The sequence below is a fragment of the Primulina eburnea genome, chromosome 2 (genome assembly GCF_022965805.1).
Source record: "Primulina eburnea isolate SZY01 chromosome 2, ASM2296580v1, whole genome shotgun sequence".
Taxonomy (NCBI): Eukaryota; Viridiplantae; Streptophyta; class Magnoliopsida; order Lamiales; family Gesneriaceae; genus Primulina; species Primulina eburnea.
This window is the reverse complement of record NC_133102.1, coordinates 15529483-15549490: the sequence shown is the minus strand read 5'-3', so window position 1 is coordinate 15549490 and position 20008 is coordinate 15529483. Positions and strand designations below refer to the sequence as shown.

The following is a 20008-nucleotide window of genomic DNA, read 5'->3' as shown; positions in this document are numbered from 1 at the left end:
GGATCCTAGCAAGATCGAAGCAGTGTTGAGTTGGGCACGACCGGAATCAGCTCAAGAGATAAGAAGTTTTGTAGGTTTGGCAGGTTATTACCGGAGATTCATTTCAGGAATTTCTCAGATTGCCAAACCATTGACTCAACTGACCTGTAAGAATGTGCAGTTCGAATGGACACATGATTGTGAAAATAGTTTCAATGAACTGCGTCAACGTTTGACAACTGCACCAGTTTTAGCTCTGCCATCTGGATCAGGAGGGTACATTGTGTACACTGATGCATCACTTCAAGGACTTGGGTGCATTTTAACCCAGAATGGTCATGTGATTGCATATGCATCCAGACAGTTGAAGAAGCATGAAGAGAATTATCCAGTTCATGATCTGGAATTGGCAGCGATTGTGTTTGCTTTGAAGATTTGGCGACATTATCTCTATGGAGAGAGATTTGAGATTTTTACAGATCACACGAGTTTGAAGTATATCTTCACTCAAGCAGAGTTGAATATGCGTCAAAGAAGATGGATGGATTTGTTAAAGGATTATGATTGCGAAATCAAGTATCATCCAGGATCAGCGAATCTTACAGCTGATGCTCTTAGTCGTAAGGTGAGATTATCTGCACTTCAGACAAGTTTCATATCAAGTGTAATCCAAGATTGTTGTTCTCTGGGATTTCACTTCCGTCATAAGAAAGGAATGGAACACACACGAGTAACGAGCATTTTATCTGAACCGATGTTGTATGCCAAAATCAGAGAAGCTCAGTTTTCTGATCCGAAGGTGGAAAAGTTAGCAAGGTTAGCTAACGGAGACAACACATCTGGCTTTGCATTCCAAACAGATGGAACCTTGTGTCTGTCCGGAAGAATCGTAGTTCCAAAAGATTCTAAATTGAGAGACGAGATTTTATCTCAAGCTCATAGGAGTAAGTTGAGTATCCACCCTGGAAGCATGAAAATGTATAAGGATTTGAAGACCAAGTTTTGGTGGAAAGGTATGAAGAGAAGTGTTTACCAGTTTGTAGCCAAGTGTTTGGTTTGTCAGCAAGTGAAAGCTGAACATCAACGACCAGGAGGATTACTTCAGAATCTTCCTATCCCTGAGTGGAAGTGGGAGCATGTAACGATGGATTTTGTCACCCACTTGACACTGTCTTCTAAGAATTGTGATGCAATTTGGGTTGTTGTGGACCGACTGACTAAGTCAGCACATTTCATTCCGTATAGTCGAGAATATAGTTTCGATCGCATGGCAAGACTATACATCCAAGAGATTCTTAAATATCATGGTGTGCCAACAAGTATAGTCAGTGATAGAGATCCATGCTTTACCTCAAGGTTCTGGGGAAGTTTTCAAAGAGCGTTGGGAACGACATTGAGTCTGAGTACTGCCTATCATCCAGAGACCGATGGTCAGTCTGAGAGGACTATTCAGACACTCGAGGACATGTTGCGTGCTTGTGCTTTGGATTTTGGACCAGCATGGCATGATCATCTGCCGCTTGCAGAGTTTGCATATAACAATAGCTACCACAGTAGCATTGGTACGGCTCCGTTCGAAGCATTGTATGGTAGACGTTGTCGTACTCCTTTGTTTTGGGACGAAGTAGGAGAACGACAAGTGCAAGGACCTGAATTAGTGCAACAAGCGATTGACTAGTGGAATTGATTAAGAAGAGAATTAAAACTGCACTAGATCATCAATCGAGTTATGCGAATACCAAGCGTAGACCTCTACAGTTTCAGTTAGGGGAAAAAATTTTCCTTAAAGTTTCACTGTTCCGCAGGGTGATGAGATTTGGACTCAAGGGAAAATTAGCCCCAAGATTCATCGGACCTTTTGAGATCTTGGAATGTGTTGGAAATTTGGCGTATCGATTGGCTTTACCGCCGTATTTGTCCAGCATTCATAATGTCTTTCATGTATCGTTGCTACGACGGTATGTAGCAGATGAGTCGCACGTTCTTAGTCCGACAGATGTTCAACTTGAAGAAGACTTTACTTATGTTGAGCAGCCGCTTTTAATCCTAGGCAGGAAAGAGAAAAAGCTCAGAAACAATACCATTCCACTTGTTCTAGTGCAATGACAACGCCGAGGTACTGCAGAAGCGACTTGGGAGTTAGAGAGTCGTATGCGCTCAGAGTATCCTCATTTGTTTTGAGTTGTATTTTATTCAGTTGTATTGTAATTCAGTTTCGATTTCGAGGACGAAATATTTGTAAGGAGGGGAGGATGTAATGACCCGAATATTTATTTTGAATGAAGTATTAATTAAGACATAATTAATGAGTTGTTAATTTAGTATTATTAAGGAATTGATAATTCGGGTTTAAGGTGTTGGTATCCACCGAATTTTAAATGGATAACCCGACCTACTTCGGATTACATTATCTCGAGAAATCCAACTAGACCAATGAGATTCTGACACGTGGCAGATAAGATTGGTTCATATTTTCTGAAATAGTCCAGATGCAGCCTATAAATGGAAGCCGATTCTTTTGTTTCCTTCACCGCATTCTTCAGAGAGAGTTCTAGTTGTACCTTAGGTTTTCTAGCCAGTTTCTAGGGCACTTTGGTGTCGGGAAGTTTCGGAGCTAGTGTCGACTCGAGGAGGGTCGGTGTACTAAGATCGAGACATCATCAGCGGGCTGACGACGAACGCAGGTATAATCCTAAATCCTTATATAGTGATTTAAGGATCATTAGGGAGAACTTGTAGCATGTTTGTTATGGTTTGTTAGTGATTTCTTTATGTTGGTATTGTTTAGGTTCAGAGCTTTCTGTCAGATTGTTTTAGTGAGGTACGTGATGTACTGACTGAGATATCCAAGCGTAGTATACACACTTATATACTGCATATTTATCTGTTGCATGATACATGTTTTTACTGCTTTGGCATATTATGCATGACATATCATGTTGAGCCTGATATCTTTTGAGATATACCTCGTTTGTTGGGGCCGCTCAGCCTTATTCTGTATTGTGGACGATGGGGCATCGAGAGCTACAGTGTCCGACGGGACCCGCGGGCTCTGATGACCTGGACATTGCAGGTCCACGTCTTGATGATGAGTGTGGGAGCCAAAACATGCCTAGGGTAGATAAGAGACTACACACTCAGGCGCCTCTAGACTGAGCATGAGATTCTTGACTTGATCCTTGATATCCGAGCATATTGCATTTCGCATGCATCATATCAGTTTGTATACTCGTACATTCTCGTATTGGGCGATTGTCGCTCACGTCCTTGTTTTCATCTTGGGAACCCCATTCCACGGGGCAGGTCTTAGGTTGGACGGTTCGGACGACCAGGGCAGTGGCTAGAGCAGTTGGGTTTTCGGTGGTGATCCAGTGGAGGTTTTCTGTGGTTTATAGTTTTCTCGTTCAGAATCATGTATTTGTTATGGTTGTATTAATGTTTAAGACTGTCGTTATTGTTTTGTTTTCATTTGGGTTGTAAGATGATTAAGTATTTGGTTTCCGCTGTTTAACTGTTGGTATTAAGTTTAATATTGCATGTTTATTAGTCTGTTTAGTAGTGGCTCGGGTAAGGGCGCTACAATAGCAACACAAAACATATTGATTAGTTTAAATAGAAATGTAATCAGAACTATCCAAGTGTTTAAATTAAATTTGAAAAATGTCAAAGTTATATCAAGATCATTATAATTATAATTTATGAAATAATCTGAACTGATCAATTCAAAGCTTATTTTCAGGTAGTTAAATGTACATGGCCTTCAGAAAATCCTAATAAGAGTCTCAACTCCATATTCTCACAGGTTAATAAGTGTTTCAATTTATGGGAATGATTTCTCTCATGGAGTTGAAATACAGATAAATGCTCAGGAAAATGGTTTACAGAATGCAGACAGACAAACGAGCCAAACTAATCAAAAGATAGGAAATCCATTGATTTAAAATCCAGTTGTTCTTATTATATATTTTTTTCCTGAATTTTTTTTATTTACATCATAGAATCAGACTAAGTTTATGCTTCTTGACCACATATTTATTTAATTTGTACAATGTATTTCTCTCTTTTTTTTCTTTTTTTTTCTATTTGTATTTTTATGAGAGATAAATGGGTCGCAGCATATAACTTAAAAATTACATAGATCTTCAACATCTTTCTTTTTTTTTTCTTTTTTTTTAGGAAATATCAATTTTTTTTTCAAAATATTAACACAAGATCTAAACAATAGATAGCCTCTCTGATGATCGATAAAGGCTCGCAAGCTGTTTTCTCAATCCTCTCCACTCACTCACAAAATATGTGTTAGTTTAAAAATTTTAAGCACTCTTATCAGGTATATCTTGGGTCATATACTTTAATAACTGATTTTATCATAATGGTTAATCATTCAAAAAGATTTCATAAATCATATTTTTATAGTGATCAAAATATTAAAATTGACTTTTTTTTCAAATAAAAATTTAAACATCCTTAGATAGATTATTGCAATTTCTAATCTAAACCTTTCAAACATGTAATGTATGATATTTTTGCAAAAATTACTAAGATACAAATAATAAACATTTTTTAATTTTAAAATAAATTTTTTTTTAAAATTTTTTTAAGTTTGTTCTCCCCTCAATCAGAATATGACATTGTCCCTAATGTCAAAATAACTATTAATAAAGAGTACGTAATGAAAGAGATATCACCTAGAATTTTATTGAAGATAACAAACGCAAACCAATCCACGATTTTTGAATCAATGATCCAACTTTCTTTTCTTACTGCTTGATTGCGACCAATCAATGTTTTTTTATCATCGGATCAGGCTTATGAACAAAAGCTTCCAAATCATCAATTAATTGGTCGGCAGTCGAAGCACAGATGAGCACCCGTCGTGAATTTTCTGAAATGAAATTTTGTTCCACAACTTTATCAAGAAATGTCAACAAACTGTCATAATAATTATTGATATTCAACAAGCCCACAGGTTTATTATGGATATTAAGTTGTTCCCAAGAAACATTGTGAAAAATTTCTTCTAATGTACAAAAACCACCTGGTAATGCGATAAAAGCATCAGAATTTTCAATCATTTTGGTGATTCTTTCATAAATAGAAGAAACTTTTAATTCCTCCCCAATCGTAACACCTGTAATATTTCCTACAGCTAAAGCTGTAGGAATAATACCTAAAACCTAACTACCTCCAAGATGCTAGCAGATGTTGAAACAGATCTCATTAACCCAATATTACCTCCTCCATATACCAAGTGAATTTTTTTCTCAGTCAATATCTTTTCAAGTTTATTCGCTGCTTCTACAAATAATTCATTTTTTCCAGAACTCGACCCACAAAATACACAAATATTTTTCCATGTTTGTGCAGAGGATCCAACCATGTTTTTACTTTCTTTTTGGTCTGCGAAAATAGAGAGAAAGATGAGAGATTTTATAGGGGTAATATGTTATCATGACAAAACTATGGGTCATAGTTGTAAGCAGAATAAACAGTAAAAGTAATAATGACACACATGCATATAAACAGTAGTGTGATTGTGGCTCACAATTTTCCTCTGGTTTTACGTCCAGAAACGGCTTCAACGCCTTCTATGAGTCGAGGATATGCTTCCCATCCAATTTTCTTATAAATTGGCAAACATGATCTTTTTTAGTCGGATTCCAAAGACTATGACGCTCATCTTGAAATTGTTTCCATAAACGGAGAAGTTCAATATGCACATGTCCACTAGAATGCGTCTCAAGAGTTAATAAGATGTTATCTAAAGACTCCTTACTCATCCAATTCTTAATGAAACCAATTTTATCTTCTTTGTTATCGGAAACACATCCCAAAGATCTGCATCGTTTGTCACAAGTCCATCTTGCACACTTATGACAAACCCCTAACCTTTTGGCCCTTTGTTTTTTCGCATAAGTGTTTTTTCCTAATCCAGGCAAATACCGAATGAGCAATGATTGTGGAACTTCTCCTCCTAATCGGACCTTAACTTCTATTACAAGACGAATATCTTCTGGAATTCCTTTTTGAATTAACAATCTCAATCTTTCACACCTACCTGCATAAATTTTTCTTAGAACATTTTCAGAAACAGAAGGAAAATATTTACAAATTTTTGAGAGATTTTCATCCATTTTGAAAAGAAAAGAAATGATTTTTTTTTATTTTTGTATCAGCAATTGTGGGAAACTGATTTAACCGACTATGAGAGTCACGGAGTACCGTTATCCGCCATTTAACCGGGAAAATAAAAAGATAAAGGAAACCTGAAATAAAAACAAACAAAATTAAATGCAACATAAAAATTTAAGGATCAGAAAGGGAAATAAACTCTTCTTGAAAGATTTCATTTTCCAAAAATGATTTAAGCCTTTGTCCATTCACTTTAAAAACATCACCATTTTTAGGATTTTCAATATCCACAGCTCCATAAGGATACACATTCTTTACAATATATCGGCATGTCCATCTTGATCGTAATTTTCCTGGGAATATGTGAAGTCGAGAATTATAAAGCAAAATTTTTTTAGCAATCTCAAAAGATTTTCTAAGAATTGTTTTATCATGAAATGATTTGATTTTTGCTTTATAAATCCTTGAATTCTCATACGCATCATTTCTGAGTTCATCAAGTTCATTAAGTTGCAATTTGTGCATTTTTTGCAATTATCCATGCTTGAATTAAAAGTTTTGATCGCCCAATAAGCTTTATGTTCCAATTCCACAGGCAAATGGCAATGTTTTCCGTAAACCAACCTATAGGGAGACATATTCAATGATGTTTTAAAAGTTGTTCGATATGTCCAAAGTGCATCATTAAGTAGCAGAGACCAATCTTTTTTATTTGAGTTAACAGTTTTTTCCAAAATTTTCTTTATCTCCCTATTAACTAATTCAACTTGTCTATTTGTTTGAGGATGATATAGAGTAGTTACTTTGTGAGTAATACCATATTTTTTAATTAATGAAGCAAATGATTTATTAACAAAGTGAGTTCCCACATCACTTATCATGGCTCGAGGAATTCCAAATCTACTAAAAATATTTTCTTTCAAAAATTTGATGACAATTTTATGATCATTTGTTCGACATGGAATTGCTTCTATCCATTTGGAAACATAATCAACTGCAACTAAAATATACAAATATCCAAACGACGGTGAAAAAGGTCCCATAAAATCAATTCCCCAACAGTCAAAGATTTCACTTTCAATGATAGGATTCAAAGGACATCATGTTTCTTTTTTAATCGCACCAAATTTTTGACAATTTTCACAGATCTTGCAGATTTCGTGGGTGTCTTTAAACAAAGTGGGCCAATAAAATCCACACTGCAAGATTTTTGCAGCCGTTTTCTTTGAAGAAAAATGTCCTCCGCATGCTTCTGAATGACAAAATTTAATGACACTACTTACCTCATTGTCGGGTATGCAACATCGAAAAATTTGATCTGGACAATACTTGAACAGATACGGATCATCCCAATAAAAGTTTTTTACCTAATTCAAAAATTTTCTTTTATATTGGGAACTCCATTGCGGTGGCATTTTTCCTGTCACAAGAAAATTTACTATGTTAGAAAACCAATGTGTAGTAGTAACTGAAAATAGATGTTCATCAGGAAAATTATCGTTAATTGGTATCATTTCACAAGATGATCCTGTTACTAGTCTAGATAAATGATCGGCTACGACATTCTCGGTTCTTTTTTTATCTTTGATCACAATGTCAAATTCTTGGAGCAACAAAATACATCGTATCAGTCGTGGCTTTGCATCCTATTTCGTCAACAAATATCTAATAGCAGAATGATCAGTAAACACAATAGTCGTTGATCCAATCAAATAAGAACGAAATTTATCTAATGCAAATATTACAACAAGTAGTTCTTTTTCAGTTGTGGAGTAATTCATTTGAGCATTGTTTAAAGTTCTACTTGCATAATATATCACGTAAGGCTTACCGTTTCTTCTTTGACCCAGTACTGCACCGACTGCATAATCACTCGCATCGCACATGATTTCAAATGGTAAAGACCAAACAGGAGGTTGCATGATAGGAGCTGATGTTAAATGTCGAATGATTTTATCAAAAGCATTTTGACATTCTTGAGTCCACTCAAATGCAGTGTCTTTTGTTAAGAGGTTACAAATGAGTTTAGAGATTGAACTAAAGTCCTTTATAAACCTCCTATAAAATCCAGCATGTCCCAAAAATGAGAGAATTTCTTTAATGGTTTTTGGAGGGGGTAAATTGGAAATGACATCAACTTTGACTTTATCAACTTCAATTCCATGAGATGACACGACATGTCCCAAAACAATCCCAGAAGTAATCATGTAATGACATTTTTCCCAATTTAAAATAAGACCTTTTTCCTCGCATCTTTTTAAAAATTTTTCCAAATTTTCAAGACATTTATCAAATGTATTCCCAAAAACAGTTAAATCATCCATGAAAATCTCCAAACAATTTTCAACCATGTCGCTAAAAATTCTTAGCATACATCTTTGAAATGTTGCTGGGGCATTGCATAATCCAAATGGCATCCTTATAAATGAAAATGTTCCAAAAGGACATGTGAATGTAGTTTTATCTTGATCTTCGAGTGCAATGGGGATTTGATAATAACCTGAATATCCATCAAGAAAACAGTAGTATGTATGACCTGCTACTCTTTCTAAAATTTGATCCTAAAATGGTAATGGAAAATGATCTTTTCTAGTGACATCATTTAATTTTCTATAATCAATACACATCCGCCAACTAGATGGGACTCGACTTGTTAACAATTCAGCTTTTTCATTTTTTATCACTGTGATGCCAGATTTTTTTGGAACTACTTGTGTTGGGCTTACCCACTTACTATCAGAAATAGGGTAGATAATCCCAACATCAAGTAGTTTGAGGAATTCAGTTTTCACAACATCTTTCATGTGTGGATTTAATCTCCTTTGTAGTTGTTGAGATGTTTTTGCATTTTCTTCTAAGTGAATTTTGTGAGTACAAATTAGTGGATTAATGCCCTTGAGATCTTTTAGTGTCCAACCAATTGCATTTTTATGTCTTTTAAGCATATCAACTAATTTACCTTCTTGATCACTTGCTAGTTTGGAAGAAATTACCACAGGATATGTTTCATCTTCTCCAAGAAATGCATACTTCAATTCTTCTAGCAAGGGTTTTAACTCCAATATGGGTGGTTCGTCTTTGTTCTCATATTTTGCCTCAAATTCTTTCTCTGATCCTGGTAACGAGTGATAGGGAATAAAATCATCAAGATCAATTTCAATATTTTCTTTAATAGTTTCAATTGAACAAATATCTAATTGATCACGAGTACTCCCTTCTTGAATGTTTTCTTCCACAAGAGTTTCAATAAGATTTTCATCTTCACTTTCATCTCCTTTGTCATGTGGTTGCTTACAAAGATTAAAAATATTGAGCTCCAAGGTCATGTTACCAAATGACAACTTCATTATTCTGTTCCTGCAATTTATAAGAGCATTAGAAGTTGCTAAAAATGGACGACCCAGAATTACAGGAATTGCATTACAAGCTTCGATAGGTCGTGTATCTAAAACTATGAAATCGACATGATATACAAAGTTATCAACTTGTACCAGCACGTCTTCTACCATATCTCTTGGCACTTTAACAGATCTATCGGCAAGTAAAAATGTTACCGAAGTAGATTTTAACTCGCCTAGATTGAGTTCTTGATAAACTGAATATGGAAGTAAATTCACACTAGCTCCAAGATCAAGCAAGGCTTTTTTAATCTTTCGTTTTCCAATAATACATGAAATAGTAGGACAACCAGGGTCTTTGTATTTCAATGTATTATTATTTTGAATGATTGCGCTTACTTGTTCGGCTAAAAATGCTTTCTTGTTCACATTCAATTTTCTCTTCACAGTGCACAAGTCTTTCAAAAATTTGGCATATGATGGTACCTGTTTTATTGCATCTAACAAAGGAATATTAACTTTTACTAGTTTAAAAATATCATATATATCAGAATTCAAATTTGATTTTTTTGTATTTTTCAATGCATGAGGGAATGGTGATGACGCTGTCTGTTGAACCTCCTCTTCGCAAGTTATGGGTTCCACATCCTTACTCTTTGGAGTTGATTTATCATCATCTTCACAAGGTTCAAGAATGGATTTTTCCACAACCTTACCACTTTGAAGGGTAATAATAGATTTTACCTGATCCATCGGTTGAGTGCCAGAAGTTCCAGTTTGTGAATGATGATCCTTGGGATTAGCCTGTGGTTGTGAAGGAAATTTAACTTTTTCATGAACATTAAGTGCAGATGCAAATTTAGCAAGAGTATCTTTCAAATCTGTCATGATTTGAGCAGTTTGAGTCTTGATAGACTCTTGCTTTGCAATGAAAAAATTCAATAAATCTTCCAAATTCCTTTTAAGTGGAGGAATATAAGGTGCATAATTTTGAAAATTTTGTTGATTTTGAAAATGTGGTTGCGAAAATTGTGCAGTATTATCATTCCTCAAACTAAAATTTGGATGATTTCGCCAACCTGGATTGTAATTTTGAGAAAATGGTTCAAAATTTGGCCTTTTGAAATTGTTCAAAACATTGACTTGTTCATGGAGACATTCTTTAAAAGTGAGACAATCTTTTGTAGAATGATCACTTGTATCACAGATGTGACACGCAATTTCTTGAATAGATTTTAATTGACCATTTTTTTTTTCAATTCAAGTGCCTAAACTTTTATTGCCAAGAAGTAAATCTAGCTTGGAGATCATGTTCATCTTTGAGGGTGTACATACCTCCACCAGATGTGGGAGATTGAATCTTGTTTGATGGTTCGATTGTACCTATAGTGTCCCAATTTTGAGCATTTTCAGCTAATGAATCGAGATACTCAATTGCCTCATTTGGATCTTTATCTTCAAATGTTCCATTACACATAAATTCAACCATTTGCCTATCTTTAGGTGTTAAGCCTTCATAAAATTGAGAAACAACTCTCCAAATTTCAAAACCATGATGTGGACAAAGATTAAGCAATTCTTTGTATCTATCCCAACACTGATAAAAAATTTCTCTTTGTTTTTTAGTGAAAGTGGTGATTTGTCTTTTGAAAGAATTTGTTCTATGAGATGGAAAAAACTTTTTCAAAAATTGTTGTTGCAATTCATCCCAAGTTCGAATGTATCCCGATCTAAGATTTTGTAGCCAAGTTTTAGCTTTATCTTTTAAAGAAAAAGGAAAAATCTTAAGTCGAATGGTGTTCATGCTACAATTTAGATCATTATATGTGTTGCACACTTCTTCAAACTCTCGTAAATGCATGTATGGATTTTCAGAATCTAAGCCATGAAAATTGGGTAAAAGTTGGATAATACCAGGCTTAAAATTGAAATGAGATGCATCAGGGGGAAAAACTAGACATGAAGGTGCACTAGTACGTGTAGGATTCATGTGATCTCTAAGTGTTCTTCGTCTATCATGATCATGTTGAGATTGAATTTCATCTTCATTTTCTTGGATGGATTCTTCCGCCATGTTTTGTAAAAATAAAGGGTTATTTCGAATGGGTCGACCACTAAGTGTACGTGACCAAATGCTCATGCAAATACAAATGCAAAAGAATAAAAACACCCAAAAGCAATAAAAATTCAAATAAAGAAAAATAAACTATAAACGAAATTAAATAGACTTGAAATTAAATTATACTTCCCCGGCAATGGCGCCAAAAACTTGTTGCAACTTTGATTGTTGCACTCCCAAGAGCAGGTTGTCAACAAGTAGTATAATTCGGTAAGTTCGAATATCGTATTTACAAGTAAGCTAAGGTAATTACAAGTCCACTACAATGTCTTTTTGTTTTTGTTTTTGTATTTTTTTTCTTTTAATGGTTTGAATCTTTAATTGGTAATTTTTAATTGTTCAAATTTTAATTTAAGTAGTTGAGATTAAATGATCCACTCTTGGTATTTTAATAAAGTTAACATTAATGAACATTATTGAATTCCACTTAATAAAATGGTTCCAATATATATTAAATAATCATATCTTTATTATGTTATATATTATTATCTTATAAATATATAATATATACCAAAACTTGTAAATGTTGTCAAGTATTTATTGTGCTATATATATATATTTGTAAACACTAAATCAAGGTTCCCACTTTAAATGATTGGTAAAACCAAACAAACATTTAAATGGTATCAAGAAATTAATATTATGATATTAATATATAATAAATCAAGGCATTCACTTTAAATGGTTGGTAATACCAAACAAACATTTAAATGGTACCAAGATATTAATATTATGATATATTCATATATAATAAATGAAGACATCCACTTTAAATGGTTGGTAATACCAAACTAACATTTAAATGGTTCCAAGAATTTAGTGTAACATATAACAACAATAAATCAAAACTCCCACTTATAAGTAGGGTATAATAATACTTAAAGAAATAAATATAACATAAACAATAAATAATGATTAAATAATATAAAACATAGATTATTACCTTTTAATAACCTTATTATCATGCCAAGAGTTTCACATTTTCATCTCAACTTGGGGAAGTTAGCTACTCATTATTCAAAGTGTAAAACTTTGAATATGAATTTAACATGCTAATTATATTTAAATGAAGAAATAAAGGAAAAACAAAAAGAGAAATATTATGAACTCAAAGGTTTGTTCATAAAATGAGGGATATCTCAATACATTACAATGACCCCTATTTATAGCCAAATTTGGGGACACAACCACAAATAAAATATTATTTTTTACACATAAGTTTTCATTGGTGTTCCAAAAAATTATATTTTAATGTACATCACTTTTAAAAATCTTCCTATCTGAATTTTCTTTTCCACATAAAATAAAACATGTAGATATCTGAGTTGTTGAGTTGTGGTATTTTTTCACACCATTTGACCAAGTAATTTGAGAGATATGATCAAAATAATAGAGCATGGTAAAACTACCACTCCTTTGGTAACTTTATTTGTTGCTTAATTTGATCCCAATTGTGAGAGGATTTTTATCACATGCTGTCAACAATATTGTAGATATTATAATCAATTTTCTACTGGTCCAAGAATCATCTTAATCTCATTTGCAACGCCAAGGTTATTCTTGTTTTATCAAACCTGTAAAAAATAGTAAAAACTTATAATTACACGACAACTTATATTTTATACCATTTATTATAAAACATATAATATTGAAACATTTAATAAAACAAAAACTATATATTTATATTATAAAACATTTAATTAATATACAATTTTTTTTCTTTATCATTCTACTCAATTGTTTGAAATGATGACTAATTTTATGGGATTCAATCTTGAGGACAATATCATCTTAATAGATCAAAGATTCAAATATTGTTTGGCCATGTTGGGTCATAGAGAAAAGATAGGTGGATCTCCCACTTAGGTAACATGAAATAAATGGCAAACTTGGTTTAGATGTAAATATTTGAATTTGGCAACGAGCGCTCAACAAAAGATATTAAAGGCTTCTCCAACTCTGCGCTATCACAGCATGAAACGCTCTGATAGCGCAGAATTTCTCCTCCAACGGAAGATGCACCATTTCTCCAAAATGGCGAAAATGGCGCACCTCCCTCCTCTGTGCCAAATTTGGCGCATAGGAGAAACCCAGGGCGCTGGGTTTGGTCCTTTTTTTTATTTTTTTTAATTTTTTAATTAATATAAATATGTATTAAATATTTTTAATAATAATATTATATAATTGATGAGTAAAATTAAATCATGTTGATATAAAATATAATTCATAATAAAAATTAAAACACAAAAAAATTAATTATAATTATATTAGAAAATTTATAAAAATATTTCTAGATTTTTATTTTATTTTTGACATTTTTAACTCTCGTAAATATATAATTGATAAAATATCAGAAAAACCAACAACAAAATTTTGAAATTAAAATTACAATACCCAATTGAAATACAAATACAAAGATAATACATAATATGAATACAAATTCGAAGATAATACATAATTGAAAATTACAAATATAACAATGCGAATAAAAACATAAAAATGACAAACAAGGATGATCAATAATCTCCTAAATTAGATCCCGATCCTCCAAAATCACCAACATATTTCCCAAATGTGTCATTTTCGTGTTGTCCATGTTCTTCATTTCTTATAATGACAGCATGTATGATAATGCACAATATGATTATCGAAGATGAACGTGACCTTAGCGCACCCATTGAAGATATGAGAGAAGCACCAACTCCGGAGGTAGAAATGGTTGTCGATGAGAATATCAGATTCAAGAATTTCTCGCTTGATATTAAAGGATAAAAGACAAATATGCTCACTATGCACTACGAAATGATTTAATTGATCATTTGTGGGAGGAATATAGTTGTTCATATGTTTGAATTTGGATCCATATTAAGTTCTAAAAATAAATTATGTGTATTAAAATTATGTCAATTTTAATAATGAAGCATTTGTATTAATTCGTATTATAAATATTAGAGTTAATATATATAAGAATCAAATAAATAAATTTAACTAATAATAAAAATAAAATTATAATTATAATACAAATATTAACATTAATTATAATTATATTGTTAAATTTATAAATAAATAGTAAACAAAAAGAATATTCTAGGAATATAATTTTTAGTGTAAGAATTGAAGTAAATGTGTTAGAGATGAATGATATATTTAGTGCAGAAACTGCACTATTTTGGTGCAGAAACTGCATCAAAATAGATTTATGGGTTGGAGATGGCCTAAGTATATCCTATATATTACATAATCATAATAAATAGTTAAAAGTGATAAATTTATTATTAGTCATTATATTTGCTTTTTTTTAATATCGTCAAATTTCAGTCTTAGTCCGCTATTTTTTTCCCCTTTTAGTCTATTTTTCGACATAAAGCTGATGTCTACAGTGTCACATCAACTCTTTAGATGAAAAATAAAAAAATTGAAAGATACAATATTAATATTGAAAATGAAGAATGTAAAATAACATAATATCAATAAACAAACATATATAACTAGTCTCTAGTTGTGGTTATTTAAAATGATGTCATGCATATGAGATACATCGAGGAACAATTAAGTAGTTTGATTAGAGATCACGATGGTAAATATACAAATTAGTACTAACATTTATTAAAATAAGTGATATTTTATTCCTGTAAATTAACTTATTACATATGAAAACTAAGCTTTGACATGTACATATATAACTAAATTTAAAATAAACCAATATACATAATAAAATATTTATCTACATAGACTTCCAAGTTCCAACAACTTAATATCGAATTTAAAACCCGAAAATTTATATCAAATTTGAGATATTGACTTCAAATAAATTATAAATTACATGCATGTTTTATATTATCGAGCTTATAAAAAAGTAGTAAAATTAAAATATAATATCACGTTGCATCAATCTCTACAATATAGTTTTAAGAACATTGATTTTATTAGATATAATAGTACGAAGTCAACCTTAGAAAAAGGTGATGTAAAGTTTGCTAGATGTTTTAGTCAATATGAGTTTGATTTTAAATGCTTATGTTTTTTAAGGAATACTTTAAATGTTTAACTTATGTTTTGGGCCTCTAAAACCATTTTCCACTTTTTTTTGGCATGTGAACGTAAATTATAAAAATGAGCAAATACGTGTTAGCTAAAATAGTGTAAACAATAAAAAATATAGGAAATGAATATGATTATTTGTAAACCAAAATTTACAGTTTGATCATAATATAATATCAGTCTTAGACACATTAGGTCTAATATCGAATTAACAAAAAATAAATAATAAATTAACTAAGTTTTTCCTAGAATTTATGAATCTAACACTATAAAGAAAGTTTTTCAGTCAAAACTATTGCAACAATATATAAAAAAACGAAAAACAAACAGAAAAACATGATGTTGTTATGAAAAAGTAAAAATTTACGGTAAAAAGTAAATATCTCAAACTTTCAAAATTTACTAAACTACACACTTTATAAAATCTTTCTCTCTACTCAATTGTGTATTTCTTCACAAATGGTGAGGTTATTTATAGAATTTCTTTACAAATAATTCAAAAATAAATTCATCATTATCTACATCATCACACACTAATTTTCAATATTTACTCTAACTACAATTAATGATCAAATAATAATGGTTTGATTTATATTTGCAGCGGAAACGGTTTAAAATACTTTGAAACGGACCTCAGGGCCTAGAAAAATTTCGGCATGACCTCCCCGTAAATAGGACATCCTGAAAAACTCAAGCAGCAATTTATATCAAAATATACTCCCACTAGAGTCATTAAAACAAAACCGAAATCAAACAACCTATAGCCGCACTGGCCAGGACTAAACAGAAATTAAAACTTACCAATTACTCACCATATCAAAAGAATCTCCGAGTCGACTCAAAACATCACAAAAACAACCAAATACTACTGCAGATACATGGGGCATCTCCCTGACAAATAAACTACAATACAAAACTGAAACAACTCAAGACATACATATAGACTAACTGGGAGACTCTACTGAACAGAACCAAGAAATCCAACCTCAATCCCGAGCTCCACTGCCGAAACCTCGACCTGATGCTGCAAAACGACTCGGGAGATCTACCATGGTGCCCAAAAGCAACCACAACAGCCCCCTCAGTAAACAACTGATGTTAAGATTCTGGTATGAAACAGTCCAACAATAACATAAATCATGCATAATCATATAATAAAATGTAATATGCAATGCATGAAAGGCTCAACGAATAATCGGGATAACAGGAGCCAACAAATGGTACGATACAACTGGAATAATGCTCGAGCAACAACACAGGGGAGCTACATCGTCATGCAGCTAAACCGCCCTGCCAAGTATGCGAGGTATGCCAAGCTGTGCTGAATAACACCCTTGACTCGACCTCCATACTACTGATACGATATAACAGGATGGCACAACAAAACGAACTAGATGACACAATCCCAGCACTCATTTCAAAAGGCTGCACTAACCATGAGATTGTTCAATCACATCTACGGTCTCATGTGTATAGGCCTATCAGCCACACAATGATCCCGAGATAAACAACAATGCCAGATAACAACGGATATCAACAATGGGCTAACAAGAACGATAGGCTCAACATGAATGTCATAACTGTATGCCCGATGCTAAATGTCAATAATATGTCATAATAATAAACATAGATCACAACGAAGGCATTTAAAAATTTACAACAGCCAACAAGTCATAAACACGATCCATGTAACACAGAATGACAATTAAACATAATTTATGTTCATATGTTACCGAGCTGTAACATACCTAAACCGACTCTAAAATCACAACAAGCTCCACTTTAATCTCATCGACCTAACAATGATAAAAATAGGTCGATAATCCACAATTCGCCAATAAAACTAAATTAATCCAACTTATTGATTTTTAATTATCAAAACTTAATTCCCAAATCAATTTCAACAATTCTGAAATTTCAACTAAATAACTGTAATTCTCCAAAATAATCACACGATTAACTCGATACTAATTAACAAACTCTTCGATTTATACCTCAAAGCTCTCTATCGATCGAACCTACAATATAAACCCAATATATAGGTCAATATAATGCATTAAAATCGACAAAGCAAAACTAAATCGAAGCGAGTGAAATTACACTTCGGGGCAGCCTACTTATACACCGAAAAATCTGGAATTGGATCCAAAATTACCAAGATCGAAGTATAAACTAGTCGCTAGTGGTCCAATGTTGCTACTCGCCTGGAAAAGACATAGGAAAACACTATTCATGACCAAAACCGAACTGAAAACTAGCTGGAAAAACGCAGGAACATCAAGGTAAGTGAAAGGATCAGTTAAAAGAATAAAGAGTGTTTAGATGGGGGTTTGAATAAACACTCCTCAAATTTAAATATTCTTCGACAATTTGAGTTCAGTTTTGTTACAAACTGATACTAGGTATCACGTCGGTCAATGACAATCAGTTAAACTGAATGATAACAGTTGCGGAAAATAAACTGACTGAAAGATAGAGTATCTAACAAAGAAAATAATGACTGAAGTAAAGATAACACATTTTGTTTCTGGATGTTCGGAGACTTGAATAACTCCTACGTCACCCCTTCTATCACGAAGATAGGATATCCACTAAAAGACTTTGATCAAATACAAGATACTGCACTGACCCACTTCAGTTTGGACTTATCACTTTGCCACAACTAAAACTCTTAGTATATAACACTTTTACAGATGGTAACTGATCTTTAGCACAACTTAGAAAAACTTATCAAAGATTACACAGTGCTATTAAGCTCAAGAATGTAGCCTTGAATGCTACTGATATGACTAGTAAACGTGAGCTTTTAACTTCTGAATGTGAGTAGATATTTTTGCAGTGTAACAGCAAGTAGAATGTAATAGCTGAAATCAGTTGTATTTTTTTCGGCTGCTATCTTCGATTATTTATAGGCTTCTCTCTCAACGGTAACATTAAGGATATTTGAATATTCTAACCGTTGATTGCCACGTCGATATACTCTGACGGTCGTAAATGCGGCGTTCCACTACACGTTGCAGGTAGTTGTACTATTTGTCGGTTGTTGCTTTCAACTAATGACGTGTACAACTGAGAGATCAGCTGGTAAAGAGTCAGTTGACGAGAATGAATGAAGAGTTGTTCAGCTGAAAGAGCAGCTAGCTGTTCAGTTATAATACATTTGCGTCGATCAGTTAGCTAAATTCAGTTGCGTAGTTCAGTTGGTTTATCTTTTCGTCAAACACCAGAATTTATTTTCTAACAATTTCCCTCTTTATGGTGTTTTGACAAAACTAGAGTAAAAGAAAATCGAATAACTGAACTTCATAGTAGATAAAATAAGTGGTAGAAGAACTGAACTTATATGCTTCACAAATACAAGAAAGACTGCTGCTGATAGAGATTTCTTCTGCTGTTCTATAATCTCTTTGAGCTCTTCCCCCTTTTTGTCAAACAGCTCCATCTTGACAGATAATTTCCGAACGTCAGTAGCTAGAAGCCGGACAGAGGTGGAAATGTCTTCAATAGCAGAGGTCATTGTGACTTGCAGCAAATCTATCTTCCTGGAGACGAGTGTCTCGACACTGTCAACTCGTTTGTTAATAGAATTTTGAGTTGCAGTGAGACTCAAGGCTATCCCCTTATTCTTCTGGATTTCTTCAACTGCAAATGAGAGAGAGGTAACATCAGTTTGGATAGCTTTCAGCTTTTCGGAATTGAACTGTTGAGAGTCTTCCAATTTTAGGGTGTGAGACAGTTGTGTATTTTGAATCTTTGAGATGGATGAGAGCATCTGATTCATACTATCCTGCATATTCTGAACTTCTTCGAGAACAAGATCAAAATCTGATGAGGATGGAGGAGGAGACTGATGAGAGGTTTCCGGTCCTCTTGTAGTTTGATCAAATACAATCAACTCTTGATCAGTTGCTACTGTTTCAGCAACATTCTGAACTTACGTGATTACATCAACTTCTTCCGGAATTGGAGGTGGAGAAGGTGGATTCTGATCAGCAGGAGAGCTTCCTGGAAGAGTAATAGAATATGATGAAGCCAAAAATGGTTCTTCTAGAGGGTGATCTTGGGAATCAGTCGGCACAACAGTTTGAATAGCTTGTTCAGCAGATAGATCTTGCTGAACTGGTGCTTCTAAAGAGATAGGAACCTCTGGATGGATTTGATCAACGGGGTGATCAACTGGATTAGAAATAGGTTCACTCAATTTGATTCTTGCACCACTGCTTGGATAATTTCATCAATGTTTGCGAAAGATAATTCGGCTTCAGTGTACATTTGATGCTCACCAGTAGATGATTGAGGCAAATCCTGAACTGTCTCTTCAGTTGGAATAATGGCCTGTTCTGAGGTGATTATTTCTGTTGAGAGGAAGGTTCTTCAACTAATTCCTCCTCATCATTGT

At 33.2% G+C, this 20008-nt stretch overlaps 1 pseudogene; it reads right to left on the bottom strand.

The window, feature by feature from the left end:
• Positions 1-5567: 5567 nt before the first annotated feature.
• On the bottom strand, positions 5568-10337 carry LOC140824147 (uncharacterized; annotated as a pseudogene).
• Between the last annotated feature and the right edge of the window lie 9671 nt (positions 10338-20008).